Source organism: Schistocerca piceifrons, chromosome 4, assembly GCF_021461385.2.
Source record: "Schistocerca piceifrons isolate TAMUIC-IGC-003096 chromosome 4, iqSchPice1.1, whole genome shotgun sequence".
Taxonomy (NCBI): Eukaryota; Metazoa; Arthropoda; class Insecta; order Orthoptera; family Acrididae; genus Schistocerca; species Schistocerca piceifrons.
In genome coordinates, this window is record NC_060141.1 from 466,444,722 (window position 1) to 466,467,431 (window position 22,710).

General features: G+C 44.5%; 1 protein-coding gene and 1 non-coding gene across 3 annotated transcripts in view; one reads left to right on the forward strand and one right to left on the reverse strand.

Moving 5' to 3' along the window:
- Positions 1–22,710, forward strand: part of LOC124795452 (nocturnin) — a 384,759-nt gene that overhangs the window by 163,959 nt on the left and 198,090 nt on the right. The gene's annotated exons all lie outside the window — the stretch shown is intronic.
- Trnaf-aaa lies at positions 13,103–13,174 on the reverse strand. The gene has a single exon. It is a non-coding gene; the product is annotated as a tRNA-Phe (tRNA).

A 22,710-nucleotide genomic window follows, 5' to 3' on the forward strand; every position in this document is an offset into this window, starting at 1 on the left:
CGTCACAGGCGATCAAACATGGGTTCATCACTGTGAATCGGAAAGAAGGAGGGAAGATTGGGTTTAACGTCCCGTAGGCGATGATTGTGACAAGTTTTTGTCGAACATCGTTGAAATGGTTCAGATGGCTCTAGGCACTATGGGACTTAACATCTAAGGTCATTAGTCCCCTAGACTTAGAACTACATAAACCTAACTAACCTAAGGACATCACACACATGCATGCCCGAGGCAGGATTCGAACCTGCGACTGTAGCGGTCGCGCGGTTCCAGACTGAAGTGCCTAGAACCGCTCGTCCACCAAGGCCGGCTTTGCCGCTGAAGATTGTTGTTGAAAATGATAAGTTCCGTTCTGTTTGCTAGAAGCTCTTCAGTACAGTCACACAGCTAGTCTGATATTCCGGACGCTCGTATGTTGTTCATTAGGCGGCAGTGCGGATCTGTATCGAAGGCCTTCCACAAGTCAACGAACGCAGCACCTGCGTGGGCGCCTGCATCTACTTCTCTCTGTCAGCTGGTTTTCATATGATCGGGTTGTTTTCGAACTCCATGTTGATTTCCACACAGGAGATTTTCGGTCTCCAGAAATGCCCTAATACGCGTGCACAAAACATGTTCTAAAATTCTTCATTCTGTGAGTTATTGTTTTTTAACTGTTTATACATCATATTTTTCAGGCTCTGATTGAGGACCAGCTCAATTTTTGCCTAAACGAGCGTGGAAAACCGCCTAAAATCACATTCGTGCAAGGCGATGTACCAGACCAACAGTCGTTAATCCCCTATGTGAATTCGATACGGTTCTGATTCGCTTCCCCACCTCCCAAACTATCGTGCTGCGCCTTACGGTACTCGAGCAGTAGTTTCAGTCGCTAATTTGTGTGTTTATTGTACTGAAACATGAGTATACTGTTTTTAGTTCCTGGCTACTCAGATATTTTTTTCTTATATTACTCATTATTAGATGTAAATGAGAATGCGTTACACAGACATGAATTGTTATGAGATAAAATAAGTACATGCGTGATCCACTCTCCAATAGTCACTCTTCCAGCTGTTAACAATAGATAAAATTAGCATGTAAAGTTCTATCCAGAAGCATGCCGTGCCGGATGGGGAGACCCTGACACCTTACAGATCTAAGCTACAATTCTGAGGTCTCTCTCATTTTTTACTTTCAGGTAAAGAATGCTTAGTGGTTATTGTTTCGAAGCTGGAATGTAATTTCTCTCGTTTTGAACATTATTTGTGCCAATGAAAGTCAAGCGTGACATACTGCACACTTTTGCGCCTTTCTGACGGTACGCTCAGATGCTGCAGTTTTTTGTGTAATTTGAAGTGCGATGCTCTGACGTTAGACTCAAGAAAATTTATTCAGTAAGTTCCGATTGTGCTCGAGCCAACGGCTGAACTTGTTTCACATTTAACGCTCGTTCCAGATTTCCGCAGCTCAGGAAAGCGACGGACTATGCTCCTTGCCTCTTGAACTATTATTCTCCATCCAGTACGTAAGTGGGAAATGAGGACATGGGCAGCAAACGTTACGTAATTTCAGTGTAGTGGATTCTGTCTTCCACAGCGATCTCTCGTCTAGAAGAAGACTGATGGGCAGCGCTAAGGAGGTCGTGGCTGAACAAACTCACAAATCACTATTGTAGCAGCGTTCCTGACATAGTGATCGCACTGACACGTGGTCTCTGGATGGATCTGTCATAGATCTGGAGCAGTGAGCGTGCCAGTCACAACTGGGTTAACTACTACTTCCATTCCGTTTCTTATACTAACAGACAACAAACGATTTTAAAGGCTTCTGTTCCTACGATAATTCATTATTGGTTGGCAGTTAACTTGTCCTAGCATTCACACAGATAGGGAGATGTTTTGTTCTTTTCTAAATTACCTGCACAGTCTACTATGCGATTTTCAGTTTTCTTCACTAGTCAGGGCTTTCTTTGACATTACGACACACTAGAAAGTTTATGGACAAATCATGGAAGTAGATAAAACTCCGAAAACCATTTGTCAATTATCTTTAACTGGAAGGGACATAATACTGCCAAACCATTGTTTAGAACTCCTTTTATAACACAGAGTGGATAAAAATATTTGATGATTTCGGTAGTACATATTTTCACTAAGAATGAACATAAATACATTATCTTACTACTACTGTGTCAAAGGCGGAAGTTTTAAATTTTTTCCACACACTGCTATTTGAAACGAAAGATACGTCCAAATGTTAAACACGTTTCTGCCGAGAGCTCTAATCACTAAGAAAGTATTTGCAACAGCCAGTTATTATTTTGATTTTCTAAATTATGTTATTAATACGTACCGTCTGGGTATTTCCATATCCATCTATGGAAGGAACATACTTGTAGACAGAATATAAAGCTAATAAGAGCCCTCACGATTGGTCACAATACTCGAAAATGTTTCTTTCTTCTGATTAGTAAGGTTAACAAATGATTTTGGTAGCCACATTAGTAAAAGGAAACACACTATGTGATCAAAAGTATCCGGAAATACGCCAAAACATATGTTTTCCATATTAGATTTATTTTTCTGCCACCTACTCCCAGGTACTCCATATAACCGACCTCAGTAGTCATTAGACATCGTGCGATAGCAGAATGGGGCGCTCCGCTGAACTCACGGACTTCGAACGTGGTCAGGCGATTGGGTGTCGCTTGTGTCATACGTCTGCACGCGAGATTTTCACACTCCTAAACATCCCTAGATCCACTCTATTCGATGTGAAAGTGAAGTGGAAGCGTGAAGGGACACGTACAACACAAAAGCGTACAGGTCGACCTCGTCTGTTGACTGACAGAGACCGCCGACAGTTGAAGAGGGTCTTAATGTGTAATAGGCAGACATCTATCCAGACCATCACACAGGAATTCCAAACTGCATCAGGATCCACTGCAAGTATTATGACAGTTGGGCGGGAGGTGAGAAAACTTGAATTTCATGGTCGAGATTTCTTGGTCGAGCGGCTGCTCGTAAGCCACACATCACGTCGGTAAATGCCAAACGACGCCTCACTTGGTGTAAGGAGCGTAAACATTGGACGATCGAATAGTGTAAAAACGTTGAGTGGAGTGACGAGTCACGGTACGCAGTGTGGCGATACGATGGCAAGATATGAGTATGGCCAATGCCCGGTGAACGTCATCTGCTAGCGCGTGTAGTGCCAACAGTAAAATTCGGAGGCGGTGGTTTTATGGTGTGGTCGTGTTTTTCATGGAGGAGGCTTGCACCCATTGTTGTTTTGCGTGGCACTATCACAGCACAGGCCTACATTGATGTTTTTTTGAAGAGCATTTCGGGGATGGCGATTGCATCTTTCAACACGATCGAGCATCTGTTCATAAAGCACGGCCTGTGGCAGAGTGGTTACACGACAGTAACATCCCTGTAATGGACTGGCCTACATAGAGTCCTGACCTGAATCCTATAGAACACCTTTGATATGTATTGGAACGCCGACTTCGTGCCACCGACCGACATCGATACCTCTCTTCAGTGCAGCACTCCGTGCATAAAGGGCTGCCATTCCCCAAGAAACCTTCCAGCACCTGATTGAACGTATGCCTGCGAGAGTGGAAGCAGTCATCAACGCTAAGGGTGGGTCAACATCTTATTGAGTTCCAGCATTACCAATGGAGGGCGCCACGAACTTTTAAGTCATTTTCAGCCGATGTCCGGTTACTTTTGATCAGAAGGAGTAGGAAGATGCGGTGGCATTATAACAACGCTTGGAAGTGTAGGATATTAGCAAAACAGCTCTGGGAGACACAGTCAGTCACCATGCTAGTTGCAGACCGAATTTGGAGCAAGAAATGGCCTGAAAAGATGGGTTACAATGTGCTTTGCGGAATTCCGTTGAGATTTGGCAGTTCATGAACGTTTAGTCTATGCAGTTACCCTGCACATCAGAAGCTTCCAATGTTGCTGTCGAGTGTACTTCATTTCATTTAGATTATTATACTATGATGTAATAATAATACAACAATAAATGTAAAAATCTGTACTCATTTTCGTGCGATTATTTCAGTAAATACTCATGGTAGAAGCTTCTGCACACTTCTTTAGTGATCAAGAAACAGTACGTTTGAGACCTGTGGGTAATCAAAGTTTATGTGGTATACGCTACGTCTAAGATGTTCCGTATAAAATGGTTCAAATGGCTCTCACCACTATGGGACTTAACATCTGAGGTCATCAGTCCCCTAGAACTTAGAACTACTTAAATCTAACAAACCTAAGTAAATGACACACATCCAAACCCGAGGCAGGATTCGAACCTGCGACCGTAGCGGTCGCGCTAGAACAGCTCGGCCACACGTTACGTTCGTTATGACTTACGTATGACTTACACGACCAGTAGCAGTAGTCTATATGACTAAAGCAACATTTATTACATACGTTTTCTCTGTTAATGTGTGAGAATGAACTTGAGCTCTCTTCGTTATTTTAGATTAGCTCTAACAGAAGCCGATCACAGTAATTCATATGATTTCTAACAGGTAGTCACAGTGAGTCCCAGAGCAACACGACGCATGATCATAGCCACATCAGTTAAAGATGACGTCGATCTACCTCTTTGCTCTGTAGCTGCCCTCTGATAACTTAGACTTGAGCCGCTTTGTGCTCTAGCTACAGATCGCCCCCACACACCAAGCAGTCAGCTTTCCTCTCCGTCTTTCCATAAATGGTAACTTCCATTGTAATCTCCACATCCAATCATCAGAGACATTCCAATTTGTTCGTGTCCCTCAAGAAAAATTAAAAAGTCCTTTTTTTTCCTGCATGTGAGCGGTATCGCGACCAACAAATCACTTGCGATTCACAGTAAGGAAGCTGAAACACCAGTATCCCACACGTATGTCACTCTGCTCGCATTATAAAATACAACCTGTTACAAGATCATTCCGGACATGTCTTGCAACCCACACATGCAACTGAGTGCGTCCTCCCATGGAGAGCTTCCAGTGCACTAACGCACAGATTGTCTGGCGGAAGTGCCATATCTACGTATTGTTTAATCATTGTCTGCTGAAAGCCATCGTATAACCAGAAGATATTAAGCAATTCCATATTAGAACAAATTACCCTATTTGTACAATTCCTCACCTCTGATTTCTCAAAAATCTAAAAGAATTGTATTTGATGCCAGTTACCACGTAATTCTACTAAGATCCATTATCAGCATTATGCGCACTTTGCTTCCTTACTCACAAGTTTTTAAAATCAGATGTACCATCTTTGTAACAATATGGTCACTCAACGGTATTGGCACCAACCGCCAATAAAATACTGATTTACTCTATTGACAACCTTGAGACTAATTTAAAGTGAACAGGTTATCGTCTTGACCAACTGGCTTCAACGAGGCCAGTGACTTTTGGATCACCAGACTGCCCAAACCCTGCTTGCATTTTTCCCTTCACTATCGACGACTAAAGTTCGTCTCATTGCAGCTCAGGACTCGAGTAAGTCAATTACTTGTTTCACATATTATCGCCTATACTCTTTATCGAAAAATTGCAAAATGTATATCATGTCAGCTATTTTCTTTGAGAGTAGGTTTTGTTTCGAACATGTTCCGCCTTGAGCACACACAAACTCTTCTTTCTTTTCTATTAATATATTTTTCGCTGAAGTTACATCATCGTCACTGACATTCTTATTTTCTTTCTTTTTGACACGTGCTGTGGTTTCTTTCGTTTTCTGTACTTTGCGTTATAGATGCTTTCCTTTTATAGTTCGTCATCTGCAACCACAGAGATCTTAACATAGAAAACTTACTTACATCGAAAATTTACGACTGTGAATGTTAGGCTGCTGTGGTTAATATTACTTTATTCTATTATCTTTCCCATTTAAAGCGAAATCATGTTAACCACAACAAGCTAATATTCCCAGTCGTAAATTTTCGATGTAAGTAAATTTTCTTTTTCAAGTTTTCTGCACACAAGAGTACAGAAAGTAGCAGAAACCACAGAATGTGTTAAAAAGAAAGAAAATAAAAAAGTCACTAATGATGCTTTGACCTAAGCGGAACGTGTCTCAGTAGAAAAGAAGAAACTGTTTTTGCTCTAGGAGGAACTCGTGAAAACGAATTTATTTGTAAGCGAACAGTGACATAGGAGTGAGCTATAACCTCTAGAGGACGTGGGTTACGCCTGCCGTGGCTACGTAAAACTAGAATAAGAAACGCAAGTGGTCATTTGTAAGCGGTTACAGTGGTTAATTATCACTGTGAAACGCATGTAGGGAGATTAACTCGCGGCGTCAGATAGTCCTGATCTACAGCATCGGCATTAGTGTTCATCTGATTGGCCTCAATTTGGTTATGACAGAATGCATAGGTATACATTACGATCTTCGCTAGGACGTGTGAGGTTACTATGCATGTGGCTGCATCTAATAATGAATGACAATGTGTCGTGCTATAGTTACGAGAGCGAGCTGAAAGGTAATGCCTTCGAATTTTTGATGTGAAACTCTTAAAGCTTATTATATAAAACAAACATTATTAATATTCACCATCTTTTTACTCTTCATGTCTACATATTTATTTCTAAACATAGTCAACCTAATGAAGAACACATTTATTGCCGGCCACTGTGGTCGAGCGGTTCTAGGCGCTTCAGTCTGGAACCGCGTGACCGCTACGGTCGTAGGTTCGAATCCTGCCTCGGGCAGGGATGTGTGTGATGTCCTTAGGTTAGTTAGGTTTAAGTAGTTCTAAGTTCAAGGGGAATGATGACCTCAGATGTTAAGTCCAATAGTGCTCAGAGCTATTTGAACCATTTGAACACATTATCCCAACTAGAGACTAGTTGGTTGATACCGTCACCGTAGAATGTTTGTTGACAGAACCAGAACCTCACGTCTGCTTTTACCGCCTCATCACTATCAAAGTGAAGTCGTCGAAGGTGTTCTGGAAGTTTTGAAAACAGATGAAAATCGAATGGCCAAGTCGGGACTGTTTGGAGGTTGTTCAGAATGTTGCAGATGTTGCGGCGCTCGTGTGTGCTCTGGCATTCTCATGCTGAAGCAGAGGGTAATCCATGTGTGGACGAACTTTGGGTTGCTTCAAATGGCTCTGAGCACAATGGGATTTAACTTATGAGGTCATCAGTCCCCAAGAACTTAGTACTACTTAAAGCTAACTAACCTAAGGACATCAGACACATCCATGCCCGAGGCAGGATTCGAACCTGCGACCGTAGCGGTCGCGCGGTTCCAGACCGTAGCGCCTAGAACTTTGGGAATTCGAAACTCAAGTATAGCATGCTGTTTCTAACGCACCGACATAGTTATGTTACCCGCCGCCATGTTATATGCTGAGTTCGGAGACCTCTAGCGACAGAGAGCTACATATATGTAGACGTAAAGAATAAAGATGTAAAAAGTTAGTAACGTTTGTTTTATTTAATAGGCTTTAAGAATTTTCACATAAGAAATTCGGAGACATTACTTTTCAGGACGCTCTAGTACAACTACAGCTCTTGACAGTCAAGATAACGTCCGCAGCTGTAATGCACAAGTTTATCTGTAGTTAGATAATGGTATCTCTTCTCAAGTATGTAAAAATGTAGTTAATGTGCGTTAACAAAAGAAAGGTAGCGACAGTATCGACTAAAGGATTCATGGTAAAATTTAGGTGCCTGTCACATAGTTTAAATACGAAGAGCTGACCCTAATCTTCCTCTGTACTGTGCAGACTTCTGTGAAGTGCATGGCAGAGTGTACGTAGCATTGTACCATTTGTGAAGGCTTTCTCCAAATCCTTGCACGCATGGATCGCGGAAAGAATGATTGCTTTAATTGCTCTAACCTTTTCTTCATGATCTGTATGGGAGCGATGCAGAGGGAGGTGTAACATTCTCAGATTTTTCACTTAACGTTAGTTCTAGAAACTTTGAAAGTGGGTTTTCATGTGATAATTTGCGTCTGTCTTCAGGTGTCTGTCAGTTCAGTGACACGAAGTAGTACAAACAAATATGAAAGATGAATGGAAGTTTCTGTTTACTAGGAGAATTTTGAAACAATCAGCACGTTAAGTACACTGCATTAAATATGCTAGTTAGTGCTGCCTGCCTGTTGCTGAATACAGCGCCGGGCGTCCTTAGCAACGCGTGAAGGAAGACGACAAAGGAATTATGGGAACACGGTGCTAGGGTCGAAGCATATTGGTAAAGCTGATACAAAATTTCCCAAGGACCATCTGGGTGAAAGGCGAAGTAGTATTCCGAAAATTTACAGACTGTGTAACTGAGATGGACTTTGTAATATTCAGTGGTGCAAAAAAGTAACGCACCACGAAGGAATTATGCAACTTGGACGGAAATCGGTATATGCGATGTACATACACAGACAAATTGTTACAAGTTCACAAAAATTGAATGATTTATTGAAGAGAAAGAGCTTCACAAATTGGGCAATTCAGTAACACGTTGGTCCATCTCTGGCCCCTAATCAAGTAGCTATTTGGTTTGGCATGATTGACAAGAATTGTCGGATGTCCTCATGTGGGATATCGTCGCAAATTCTGCCCAAATGGCGCCTTAGATCATCAGAATCCCAAAATGTTTGGAGGGCACTATCCATAACGCTCCGAACGTTCTCACTTGGAGAGAGATGAGGCTACGTTGTTGGCCAAGGTAGGGTTTGGCAAGTATGAAGGCAAGTAGTAGAAACTGTCGCCGTCTACGGGCGGGCATTATCTTGCAGAAATGTAAACCCAGTAAGGCTTGCCATGAAGGGCAACAGGACGCGTCGTAAAATAGGTCGACGTACTGCTGTGCTGTAAACGTGTCACGGATGTCAACCAATGGGGGTCTGCTATGAAAATAAATGGCGCCCCAGTCCACCATTCATGGTTGTCTTGCCGTTTGGCGGGCGACCGTTACGTTGTTATCCCAACGCTGTCCGGGGCGTCTCCAGAAATGTCTTCGGCCTGGAATCTGAGTGAATGTAGCAGAACTGTCTTCAGTGACGAGTCCCGCTTCGAACTGAGTCTCGATGACCAGCAAAGACGTGCATGGAGCCGGCCCGAACAGCGGCAGGATACCAGGCAATCTATCCGACATCCAGGAGTGATGCACTAGGGTGCCATTGCTTTGTAATCATTTGTTTGTCTGTACATGTACATCAGGTCTACCGATCGAGTGGCTATTGCTGCTAGAAATTAGCTTTCAGCGTACGCTGCACGGTTGCTAATGGAATTTACATGCAGAAATAGACGGCGCCAATATCACGAATAGATTTTAGAGTACAGAATGCAGCGTACGTCCTGCAAGTAATGGGGGAGGTGTTTAACTATCTCTAATTACTCTCTGTACTCTCCCAGTACTGTACACAACAGAAGCGGTCTTCATTACGATTTACACAGCGCCTCAAGAATAAATCGTAAACTCACTTATCGTGAACACGAGTTTCCACTCACTGCTGCCAGCGTCGGCTGTACAGACCTGCGCCTTCAGTGATAGATAACAGAACCTATTTGTTGGGAAGAATTGGCTAAACTGCCTGAGAGATAAATAAGACTCAGTAACTTGTCATACTATCATCTGTATTGCCACTTATGCAAACAGCCTTCCCCGACATTAACGACTCAAAGACACGAAAATCTTTCGTACGGAGGTAAATTTCTTGAAAAACGGAAAGCGTATCATGTCACAAATTACAGCAGCTACTGCTGCTGAGCAAGCTTTATGATCACTTAGTTCAGCAACCTCGTCCTACATACTCTGGGAACCAAAATATTTTGACATCGGTGTCTTGGCGGCCGGTAGTAGCGACCGCTGCCAAATTTCGCAACTGCCTAAGAGATGGACCTTAAAAACATTTTCAGAACCGCAGGGTGTTTCAGAAGGGAAGGTGCTTGCAGTGGAGGCCGGTAGTGAGAGAAGAACATAACACATACATATGGGGTTACGGTATGCGAGAAAGTTTGCCTGAACGGGATCTCCCAGCTGAAAATGAAGTAAGCGGTCGGGAGATGTAGCTGTCGTTAGCTGTCTTCAAGGTCAACAAAATCGCCGAAAATACTACAAAAAATGGTTCAAATGGCTCTGAGCACTATGGGACTTAACAGAACTGAGAACTACTTAAACCTAACTAACCTAAGGACATCACACACACCCATGCCCGAGGCAGGATTCGAACCTGCGACCGTAGCAGTCGCACGGCTCCGGACTGCGCGCCTAGAACCGCGAGACCACCGCGGCCGGCGAAAATACTACAGTGTACTGCACAGTAAACTCTGTGTTGCAGTGCGGCCACAGGCATAAAATGTCTTGAAATTTGCTTTTTGCATCCAGCCTGACGGAGGTTTTACACAAGATACGTTGCAGCCGTCTGAAAGGAGTCAAAGTTTCCTTGTCTTACCGTACTGATTTCTCGACAATGGCGCGTCTTTTTTTCTCAGGTAAATTCCGTTTTATGAAGAGTTTCGGCGTACGTTTTGTAGCAAACCTAAAACTGTCTCACATATGCTGTAGACTTCAAAATTTCTAAGTGGGAATATGGTACAGAATCAGTGTTTTTATACTTTCCATGTACTTCAAAGCCAGACGATTGTCACTATTTACACACCGTAACTTCATCGATCAGCCATAAGAGTACTTATCAAAAAATTGTTTACCCTGAACGAAGCTCTCAAAACTAAACGGTTTGTTATTAGGTACGTTTCATTTTGTATTTTGTTGATTTATTCATTATTATAATCATTGTGGAAATATGCCGTGTTCTATTGTCCATAGAATGCAAAATACATTGACACTGAATTCAACAATCCTGCCTGGAGTAAACCATTTTTTTTAGGAGGGGGGGGGGGGGTTGTGTTGCTCACTTGCTTAACACAATGTATTTCGAAGTTACAATTCCTCATACCCAAGAATTTCATTATCAAAGAAGACACCGAGCGTCAGCGATATTTCCCTTCTGCATATTTCTCCCAAAGAGAGACCAGTTTGTTGATAACGTCATTGCAGAACGTTTGACTTTGTTGATGGAGCCACAACCGCACCGCAGCTTGCACGGCTTCATCACTGTCAAAGTCAAGTCCTCCAAGGTGTTCTATAAGTTTTGAGAAACAGGTGAAACTGTATGGGGGATGATGGATGCCAGAGAACCCAAGGCGTCGAATTGTTGCAGATGTCGCAGCGCTCGTGTGTGATCCGGCGTTGTCATGCTGAAGGAGAGAGTGTTCCATGTGTGGACGAACTCTTCGAATTCGAAATTCGATAACAGCATGCTGTTTCTCATTCACCGGCGAAGTTACGTGACAGTCCGAATGTTACACGGCCTTCTAGTGTCGGATGGCAGCAAGTATGTAGGCAGGAAGACTAAGGAAGTAGAATGTTAATAACGTTTGTTAGAGCTAAGGAGGTTCACGGGCGTCGCGTCGGATTATGTTGTGGAAGCTGCATAATATTTCAACGAGACAGCTATTCGTTATCTTCTCACTAAGATGACGAGCAGCTGTCTCATTGAAATATCCACAACATTATCCGACGCGACGCCCGTGAAACAATGAAACAGTTACTACGTCGCGAAAGCCTCAAATAACAAATGTTTGCTATATTTAAAAAAAGCTTTTAGAGTTTTCACATAAATAATGGGCAGGCATTACTTTTAAGCACGTTCTAGTACAATTCTTGTATTGAATGACACGCGCGCCTAAAATCCACTTTCTGATTAAGGTAACTGTACATATTTCTACCATGTTTCTTAATAAAACTATGCCGCAAGCAAGTATCAAAAATTCTGCAATTCGTGATCTGGAAAAGTCTGAATCCATTGGAACATTTGAAGTTTTGAATCATTATATCAAAAATGTTTTCCGATGTCCTCCTGGAACAACTTAAATGATAGTTAAAGTGACACTTTCGATTACCTAAACTGGATAAGGTCTCATCATGTTTGTTGTAAGAAGGAATATCTTGTACGGCTATAAATAGCCGGCCGGTGTGGCCGAGTGGTTGCTAGGCACTTCAGTCTGGAACCGCTGGCATGGCATGGATGTGTGTGATGTCCTTAGGTTAGCTAGGTTTAACTAGTTCTAAGTTCTAGGGGACTGATGACCTCAGTGCTCAGAGCCACTTGAACCATTTGAAGCTATAAATAACGTACGGAAGTTTCAGAGCCCAGCAGGGTATAAGGCAAGAGAATGATTAGAGTTTAACGTGCCGTCGACGACGAGGTCATTAGAGACGGTCTAGCAGCGTAGTTTGCTGGAACGTCCAACGCGCCGCTTCGAAGAGTTTTGCGTAACTTTGAATAGGTATCAGCCGTCCAATCGTTGTCACGTCTCGGTTATGTGTAAACCGACCACAGGCTCTTGGTCGCAAAGTTTCGTCTGGTCAATGTAAGACTGAAAGTTACTGGCCGATTAAACTGTGTGCCAGACCGGGACTCGAATCCCGAACCTGGCCTTTCGTGGGCAGTGTCTGATCTATCACGGTACGATTCATCATCCTGCTTCACAGCGATGCTATTGCCATTAGTCCCCTGCAAACTTCCAAATGTTCTCGAAGCCTTACGGGACTCCCGGAAGAGGGGATACTGTGGAAAAATGGCTTAGCCCCAGCATAGTGGACTGTTTTCAGAATGAATCTTTCACTCTGCAGCGGAGTAGAGCTGCTACGACTGGTCGTGAGCCGCGCCTGGATGGCTCAGTCGGTAACACAATTGCTGTTTACATGCTGACTGAAGCGATTAATGAAAATGTGTACCAAGGTCGAGATTCGAAACCGGGTCTCTTGCTCACTAGGCAGAAGCACTAATCACTACATGACCCTGGCGCAGCAGCTTTGTACAACTGGACGAACTACCCTAGCACTCATCCCTCTTCAATCGAAATTCCTGTTCAAGCCTCAGCCCATTTGGTATTCCCCTAAACTTGAACAGCATTGCAGAGGCTCTCCAATTGTACTGGAACATCTCAGCATCGAACGAAACGGGGGATGCTGTCTGAAACCCTGGTGCTTTAATCAAATGAAACTATATTGTTCCAGAGAGCTTTTCATGTCTCAAAAGTCTATGATGTATATTTGCAGCCTGAAGCGACGAATGAAAATTTGTACCAAGGCTGGGATTCGAACCCAGTTCTTCCGCTCTTTAGGCAGATGCACTAACCACTACGCCACCCTGGCACACTGGCTGTGCACAATTGCACCGACTACCCTAGTGAGGCATGAATGGGAACTGGGATTGAGGAGGGAGGCGTCCTAGTGTGGCCCGTGCAGGGTGGTGTAGTGGTCAGCGCATCTGCCTGGTGAGCGGGGCACCCTGTTTCGAATCCCAGCCTTCGTACAAATTTTCATTCGTCGCTTCAGTCTGCATCGATGTATCATAGGTGTTTGAGACGACGGACTCCTGGTAGAGGCAGCAGAGTGTTACAGCACAGAGAGCTCGGTCACGCTGAACTGCTGAGTGAGGGAACACGGCGGCTGGACCCCATCCCACTGACGCTCGAGATGCAGCCGCGGCCTCGGCCTCGCAGCTAAGCGGCGAGTCACGAAGGAGAGGCTTCGGGTCAAGGGCGGTGCGGGCAACAGCTTGCGAGGTGCTCGCTCCCCGGCCCCTGTGGTGGGAGGGACACCCGGCACTACCGCCTCCCACCGGGTATCACCGAGCAAATTCTTGTCGTCTCGGACTCAGAGCACTTCGTTTTAATACGAACAGCATGCCTAGGGCTAAAACTAACACAGGTGCACAAGGGGCGCTCAGAAGGTGCAAGGCCTCACAAAAAGTGCTCAACCTGACGCAAGGATACGAGGAGGACGAGGTCAGTATTTAGCGTTCCGTCGACAACGAGGTCGTTAGAGATGGATTAGAGAAGACGAAGAAGGAAAGTGGTCGTGCCCTTTCGAAGGAACCGTCTCAGCATTTGCCTTAAGCGATTTAGCGAAATCGCGGAAAGCCTAAATCAGGTTGGCTGGACGCGGGTTTGAATCGACAGAGCGCGGTGTCTCAGTGGTTCGCACATTGGAGTCGCATTCGGGATGCACTGTGCGACCATAAAGATATGGATTTACCGTAGTTTCCGTAAAGTGATCAAGTGTTATGTCGGGATGGTTCCTTCCCCATTGTTGCGCAGTCCCAGCTTTTGATCCGTATTTAGTGATCTCATTGTCGACTTGACGCTACACCCTAATCTTCCCTCTTTCAAATATTCAGATGCGTGTGAATTCCTAAGGGACCAAACTGCTGAGGTCATCGGTCCCTAGGCTTACACACTACTTAAACTATCTTATGCTAAGAACAACACACACACCCATGCCCGAGATAGGACTCGAACCTCCGGCGGGAGGGGCCGCGCAGTCCGTTACATTGCGCCTCAAACCACACGGCCACTTCGCGCGGCCTTCCTTCTTTCCTTTGGGCAGTGTAGCACTAACCATACCTCAGTAACTGTTAGATCACTGCACGCATTGACACATGTACTGAGCTAGTCTCTGCTTAGACTGGCAAGGTGGGGTGGCTGTCGCTAGACACTTGACGCCTCCGCTAACATCTAAAAGTGGTCGGCAGTGGCAAACGACACGCCACTCACGTGGACAGATCTGCAGGCCTTGAGTACCCTTACGGAGGAGCTGAGCAAACGCCGGCAGTGTCCAGCACGGGCAGAAGAGTGCGGCGAGATGAGCGTCCGTGGCACAGATCGGCCGCCGCCCGCGACCCAGATCGCGACAAAGGCGCCTCTGTGGCCTCTCTCTCTCTCTCTCTCTCTCTCTCTCTCTCTCTCTCACACACACACACACACACACACACACACACACACACACACACACACACACACGGCAGACGGCGCTCCATCCCAGGAGACAGCGACATCTCAGCCGCGTTTCAGGTTCGTAGCGGCTTTCCATCTTGTCGTATTCCTCACCCAAAAAATGGTTGACTCCACCCTTTGAAACTGAGCTCTCTTTCTTGATTACTTACTCCCGTCACAGCCGCAAGACAGTTCCGAAGAGAATATTTGGCGTTCACCCTCTAGTAATTTTTGGAAGTTAAAATGTAGGGTCAGCAACACATTAGGCAAAATCAGAAATTTTATGCGTTTCGAAGGCACATGCGTTCGTCGTCAGAAACATCTAGACATAAGAACCTTTACGAAAGCGTTCATCCACCCAAAGCGCTCACAGTAGTGTCAGGGTATGAAAATCCCAACGCCATGAAATACACACTGAGGTGACTAAAGTCATGGTCTACTGTAGGTAGGCTGTTTAGGTTTTTATGTTGGTAACGCCACGTAGCGCTCTGTATGAAAATCACTGACTGTGATGTGTGCAGTCTGTGGCTGGTTTGTATTGTTGGAATTTTTGCTATTGTAGTGTTGTGCAGTTGGATGTGAACAGCGCGTAGCGTTGCGCCATGGGAGGTGAGCCGCCAGCAGTGGTGGATGTGAGGAGAGAGATGGCAGAATTTTGAGAGCGGACGATCTGGACGGGTGTCCATCAGAAAGAGTAAATTTGTAAAACTGGATATCATCAACTGATATATACCGGGTGAACAAACAGTCAGCATAAATTTGTAAACTTAATAAACCGGGAATAATGTAGATAGAGAGGTAAAAATTGACAGACATGCTTAGAATGACATGGGCTTTTATTAGAACCAGGCGCTCCACCCCAAATTGCTAGACGCGTGAAAGATCTCTTGCGCGCGTCGTTTGGTGATGATCGTGTGCTCAGCCGCCACTTTCGTCACGCTTGGCCTCCCGGGTCCCCAGACCTCAGTCCGTGCGATTATTGGCTTTGGGGTTACCTGAAGTCGCAAGTGTACCGTGATCGACCGACATCTCTAGCGATGATGAAATACAACATCCGACGCCATTGCCTCACCATAAATCCGGACATGCTTTGCAGTGCTGTTCACAACATTATTCCTCGACTACAGCTATTGTTGAGGAATGATGGTGGACATATTGAGCATTTCCTGTAATGAACATCATCTTTGCCTTGTCTTACTTTGTTATGGTAATTACTGCTATTCTGGTCAGATGAAGCGCCAACTGTCGGACATTTTTTGAACTTTTGTATTTTTTTGGTTCTAATAAAACCCCATGTCATTCCAAGCATGTGTGTCAATTTGTAGCTCTCTATCCACATTATTCCGTGATTCATTCAGTTTTCAAATTTATACTGACTTTTTCATCACCCGGTATACGATGACTTTTGAACATTATTAAGGTAAATACATTGTTTGTTCTCTATCAAAATCTTTCATTTGCTAACTATGAGTATCACTAGTTAGTGCCTTCACAGGTTAGAATCTTTTATTTAGCTGGCAGTATTGGCGCTCGCTGTACTGCAGTAGTTCGAGTAACGAAGATTTTTGTGATTCATGAAAGGTATAGGTTATTGTTAGTCAGGGCCATTCTTTTGTAGGGATTATTGAAAGTCAGACTGCGTTGCGCTAAAAATACTGCGTGTCAGTTTAGTGTTGATCAGAATAAGTAAAGAGAGAAATGTCTGAGTACGTTCAGTTCTGCTCAGCTGTCTGAAAATCAAATAACGTAAGAGGTTTATCAGCACAGTAATTCATTAATTTATCTAAGGGGATGTTTCAATACCTCCTAATATTGAGTCAGTCTTCATTTTGCCTGGAGTAGTGATGAACTCGACGTTGCATGCACTCAAAAAGTCGTTGGAAGTACCATGCAGAAATACTGAACCATGCTCCCTCTCTACCCGTCCATAATTGCGAAAAGTGTTGCTGGTGCAGGAGTTTCTGCACGAGCCGACCTCTTGATTAGGTTCCATAGATGTTCCATGGGAGTCATGCCGGCCGATCTGGCTGGTCAAACCATTTGCTCGAATTGTCCAGAATGTTTTTCAAAACAGTCTCGAAGAACTGTGACCCAGTGGTATGGCGCATTGTCATCAACAAAATTTCTATCGTTGTTTGGGAACGTGACATCCTAGACGGAAATGGTTTACATGTAGCTGAACATCCACAGGACCCGTCTGTTGTCTGCTACCATATCGCACTAACACCAAATTTCGCCGCGCTATCCTAAAGGACAGTTCCTCGTACGCCCCGATTGATTTCCGCGGTTATTTCCCGCATTGATGCTCGTCTGTTAGCACTGACAAACCTACGGAAACGCCTCTGCTCTCTGTCATTAAGTGAAGGCTATTGGCAATTGCGTTGTCCGTGGTAAGACATAATGCCTGACATTTTGTATTCTCTGCACACTTTTTACACTATGGTCTCGAAATATTGAATTCCCTAAAGATTCCCGAAATGGAATGTCCAATGTGTCATGCTCCACCTGCCATTCCGTGTTCAAAGTCTGTTATTCCCGTCGTGCGGTCATAATCACGAAGGAAACCTTTTCACATGAATACCCTGAGTACAAATGACCGCTCCACTAATGCACTGCCCTTTTATTCGTTCTGTACGCGATACTACCGCCATCAACATATGTGCATACCGCTATCAAATGTCGTTTGTCACCTCAGAGTATGTCAATGATATTTCGTCGGTTCTGTAAATATCGTTTCTAGCGACTTAAGCTAAACGAAGAAAAGAAAAAAGATCACAAGTAATCTTAGTATCCCATTGGAAATTAATGTCAGAATTCAATTTTCTGCTGAGATAGCCTCTTGTATTCAGTGAATCGAATCTACTCAATTCAGTGGCCTGGGCAGGAACATCTGCATAAAGGTTTTTGATATCCAGAGATACGATACATGATGTATCAGAAATATGTTTATCTTTAAAATCATTAATCAAAGTAGACTGTGTTTTTATACAAAGGACTGTTTCTAGAAATAACCATAGGTCCAATCGGATGCTTGTCTTTGCTGTTTGTTGTTGTGGTTTTCAGTCTAAAGGCTGGTTCTGATGCAACCCACAGTGATAGCCAATCCTGTGCAAGCAAGATATCCCAACCTATGTGCATCTGAAACTGTTTATGCATTCAAACCTTGGCGTCTTTAGCTCCCACAAGTCCCTCCAGCACTAAGCTGGCAATTCCTTGACGCCTCTAAATGTATCTAATCAATTGATCCCTTCTTTTAATCTTTGACATAGCTTCTTTTAGCGGTGTTTTGTTTTGGCGGACAACGAATGTTGTGTAAAAAGATTCCGAGCTATTCCGCTCTAACATTTTAATCATACATGATGATGTAGCTTTCAGTGCCACGAAGCCGGTAATGATCCACTAATAAAGGATAAAATAGTGTTGAAGCGGCCATTAATCCACAAGGTCCTTTAATTAAGATGTGCCTTAAATTTATTTTCTCCCTAATTTGATTCAGCACCTCCTCACCAGTTACGCGATCTACCCATCTCGTCTTCAGCAATCATTTATAGCACTAAGCTTTTCTTTTGGATTTTTTATTGGGACCTAAGTTGCAGAGTGCTGTGCGTTGTACCTCATTTTGAAGGACCTTCTAGTTCGATATACTTCGCATCGCAAGTGTTATCTAACTTTATATTCAGAAAGCAATCTTACATCGCAGTGTTGCAGAAAGATACGATCGAGTTGTTCAGTTTTTCACGTACGGAAATTTTTGGAAACGTAAAATTCTACCTGATAACATCACAAATCTCGTCCCGCTCTGCATTAATACTCGCACTGGCGTCCTTTTATAAGGACGGAGCAACTTCCTTGAGATTCGCGTTCCTCGCTATAATCCAGCGGCTTCGTGCACGTGCGCCCGGCGTGCAGTGATCCGCGGACCGCCCGTTGGCCGGGGCCCAGGCGAGGTCCGGACACTGCTGGGCTGGGAGAGAGGTTAGAGAGGTTCCAGGGAGGCGCTGGAATGCGGCGGCTACAGGCGCCGGCGCCACGCCGCCACCGGGAGACCACTTTCACGACAGCCGCTGCCTGCTGTTGCCGAGCAACGAGTCCTCCCGTACCACTGCGTGGCCGGCGTCGTCACGGCCTCGTACAGCACCTCACCACCTTACTTCATCCAAAAATAGAAGGCAGAACTGTAAGCTGATTACGAGAGAGTTTGACTTCAGGAGAAAACGGATTCTCTCTGTTTTTCCTGGTGTTTAACCCGCCATATGGGATTCGTAGTTTTTTCATGATGTGGCGTTTTTACTTCCCTAGTTTTAAGTTTCGCGGCCGGATGCCCTCCCCGTTACCACAGTTGGCAGAAACCCTTAGGGAGGGAAATTTGTGTGGCGTCTACCTGTGTATCGTCAAGTTCGTTCCGCGTGTCATCGTATTTTCTCATGCGGAGACTAGGGACCAGCCTAACAGTAGCCTAAAATTGCGCGCAAAATCGCCTAAAAGGCACTTTCAGGGTAAGCGGTCTATCAGACCAACGGTCGTTAATCGGTCGCTGGTGTTGACACGGGTCTGACTCGGTCCCGTGCCTCCTAAGATCGGTTCTACGCATTACGCCTAAGAGCAGCAGCTTAGGTTTGCAATCGGCGCGAGCGACTACATTCCGATTATAGCTGTGGGAATGTGCTGTTCACCATATGGTAAACAGTCATCGCGACCACCTCTTTTTGTCACCTCGATTGCTGCCCATGTTTTTAGGATGCTAAGATCCTCTGCACGTGAATTCACCTCCCTTCAGCGCTATTAATTCCAGGAGTCGTTGAAGTTCTGTTGATCTGTTGAATTTAGATACACTGATTATTATACAGGGTTATTACAAATGATTGAAGCGATTTCACAGCTCTACAATAACTTTATTATTTGAGATATTTTCACAATGCTTTCCACACACATACAAAAACTCAAAAAGTTATTTTAGGCATTCACAAATGTTCGGTATGTGCCCCTTTAGTGATTCGGCAGACATCAAGCCGATAATCAAGTTCCTCCACACTCGACGCAGCATGTCCCCATCAATGAGTTCGAAAGCATTGTTGATGCGAGCTCGCAGTTCTGGCACGTTTCTTGGTAGAGGAGGTTTAAACACTGAATCTTTCACATCACTATGCGTGAAACTTGCCCGCACGCGTTCAACCGTTTCTTCGCTCGCTGCAGGCCGACCCATTGATTTCCCCTTACAGAGGCATCCAGAAGCTTTAAACTGCGCATGCCATCGCCGAATGGTGTTAGCAGTTGGTGGATCTTTGTTGAACTTCGTCCTGAAGTGTCGTTGCACTGTTATGACTGACTCATGTGAGTGCATTTCAAGCACGACATACGCTTTCTCGGCTCCTGTCGCCATTTTGTCCCACTGCGCTCTCGAGCGCTCTGGCGGCAGAAACCTGAAGTGCGGCTTCAGCCTAACAAAACTTTATGAGTTTTTCTACGTATCTGTAGTGTGTCGTGACCATATTTCAATTAATGGAGCTACAGTGAATTTATGAAATCGCTTCAATCATTTGTAATAGCCCTGTATTTGTATGTATGCTCTCAGCTATATGTGTATCAGTCCTAAGAGAACATATATCATTGTTAAGCTTCAATCTGGTTTAATTCGAACTGTACCCATTTCCGGTTTTTTCAGTCTTCTAATTAATTGATACCCCCTGTAAGAAGGAACAGTGTTGGTTGCCTTCGACAGTTCATAAATCTTCGTCCCAAGAGGCAGAGCCAGTTGCTACGGTCAGAGAACCCTGTGGCGAGCCGTTTACTATCGACTCGGCCTTTAGAGGAAACAACACGAGGGGGTTTACAATTAGATGCAATGGATACTCAGTATTAACGCAAGGCAAACGGGAATTTGTCAAAACAACTGTTAACATTAAAAATTATAAACCGTTAGATCAGGAGAAGTTTCTTGAAAAGTTATAATAGGAGAGTAGTCGCGTATGGCTGCAACAAGTTAAGTGAAGAAGGAATTGGAAAAAATAACTGGTCTTTGATATGTCGTGTTGCTAGACACTGTTGAAGATCAGTTGGATTGATCGAGTAAGGAATGAAGACGTCTGACAACCAGTTAACAAAAAAAAATGTAACGAGGAAAAAGGCTAATATCTGAATGAATGGAAAAGGCAGAAAGGTTGGTCGCATACTACGACATGTGTCACTGCTGAAAATTGTAGCTGCAGTGATTGTAGACGTAAGGAATCGCATGGGCAGGGCTCGAAATGAGTGCATAAGGTAGTAGCATGCAACGACTGTTCTTAAATGAAGGGAATATCAGCCCAGCCACATGGCTGGAAAACGGCATTAAACCTGGAATGAGATTTTCACTCTGCAGCGGAGTGTGCGCTGATATGAAACTCCTTGGCAGATTAAAACTGTGTGCCGGACCGAGACTCGAACTCGGGACCTTTGCCTTTCGCGGGCAAGCGCTCTACCATCTGAGCTACCCAAGCACGACTCACGCCCCGTATTCACAGCTTTACTTCTGCCAAAACCCGTCTCCTGCCTTCCAAACTTTACAGAAGCTCTCCTGCAAACCTTGCAGAACTAGCACTCCTGAAAGAAAGGAGTTCGAGTCTCGGTCCGGCACACAGTTTTAATCTGCCAGGAAGTTTCGGCATTAAACCTGCCTTAGAACTGGTCCTAAGTACCTGCCCTAAATACCGTAGATGGAAAAAATACAATGTTACAACCAAAACGAAGGCCATCCACGTACTGATGCATCAGTTTTCCCACATAGGTACCTGAAAACTTTCTATGACTGCTGAGAGTGATATGGATCCCGCTTGCTCGAATACTCTTTCAATTCTATATTTTACGCAAACATAAACGAAATAAATAAAAGAACTCTCGTATCTGTCGATAGGTTTGACGTCGTTCTGACTTTTATTTTCCACTACTTCTCCCGTCACCAAGTTGTATGCCTCGGTCCATGTTCCGTTAACTAAGCTTATTATCGATAGGCGTCATCCACACCCAACACGTGCAGACCTTCTTCATTTCATGCTTCATCCGCCGGCTTGATCTTTGACATACACTGTCTTAACAAAAGTTGCGAACAGCCCTAAGTAACGAGGAATTGGCCACTAGATGTTATGTGAGGCGCACTCGCCAGTTTAAAAGGAGTCTGGGAATACTGTGTTGCCAGTAGAGAAGCAGTTCAAAAAATGGCTCTGAGCACTATGGGACTTAACATCTGAGGTCATCAGTCCCCTAGAACTTAGAACTACTTAAACCTAACTAACCTAAGGACATCATACACATCCATGCCCGAGGCAGGATTCGAACCTGCGACCGGAGCAGTCGCGCAGGTCCAAACTGTAGCGCCTAGAACCGCTCGGTCACACTGGCCGGCAGAGAAGCAGTAACCTCAGTATAGGTCGATCAGGGGAGCTCATGTCACTTGAGTAAGAAATTCGTTATGGACATTTCAATCCTTTTAAAGCTGCCTAAGTCGATTGTTGGTGATGTGATTCTGAAGTGGAAACGCGGAGGAACATCTACAGCTAAATCATGACCAGGCAGACCGCAGGTAACGTCGGACAGGGACAGTCGAGCATTGCGGATGGTGGTTGTAAAACATCACATTAAATCAGCGGATGGAATCACTCGTGAGTTCCGAAGTACTACCAGCAGTCCAGCTATCAGACAGGCTGTGCGTAGGGAGTTAAGAATAGTGGTGCACAGTGGTCTAACTGCTCCCCATAAGCCACACATTTTTCTAGTCAACGCTAAGTGTCGCTTGAGGGATTTTTTCACCTGCCTCGAGATGACTAGGTGTTTGTGTTGTCCTCATCATTTCATCATCATTCCTGAAAGTGGCGTGATTGGGCTGAGCAAAGGTTGGGAATTTGTACGGGCGCTGATAACCGCGCAGTTGAGCGCAGTTGA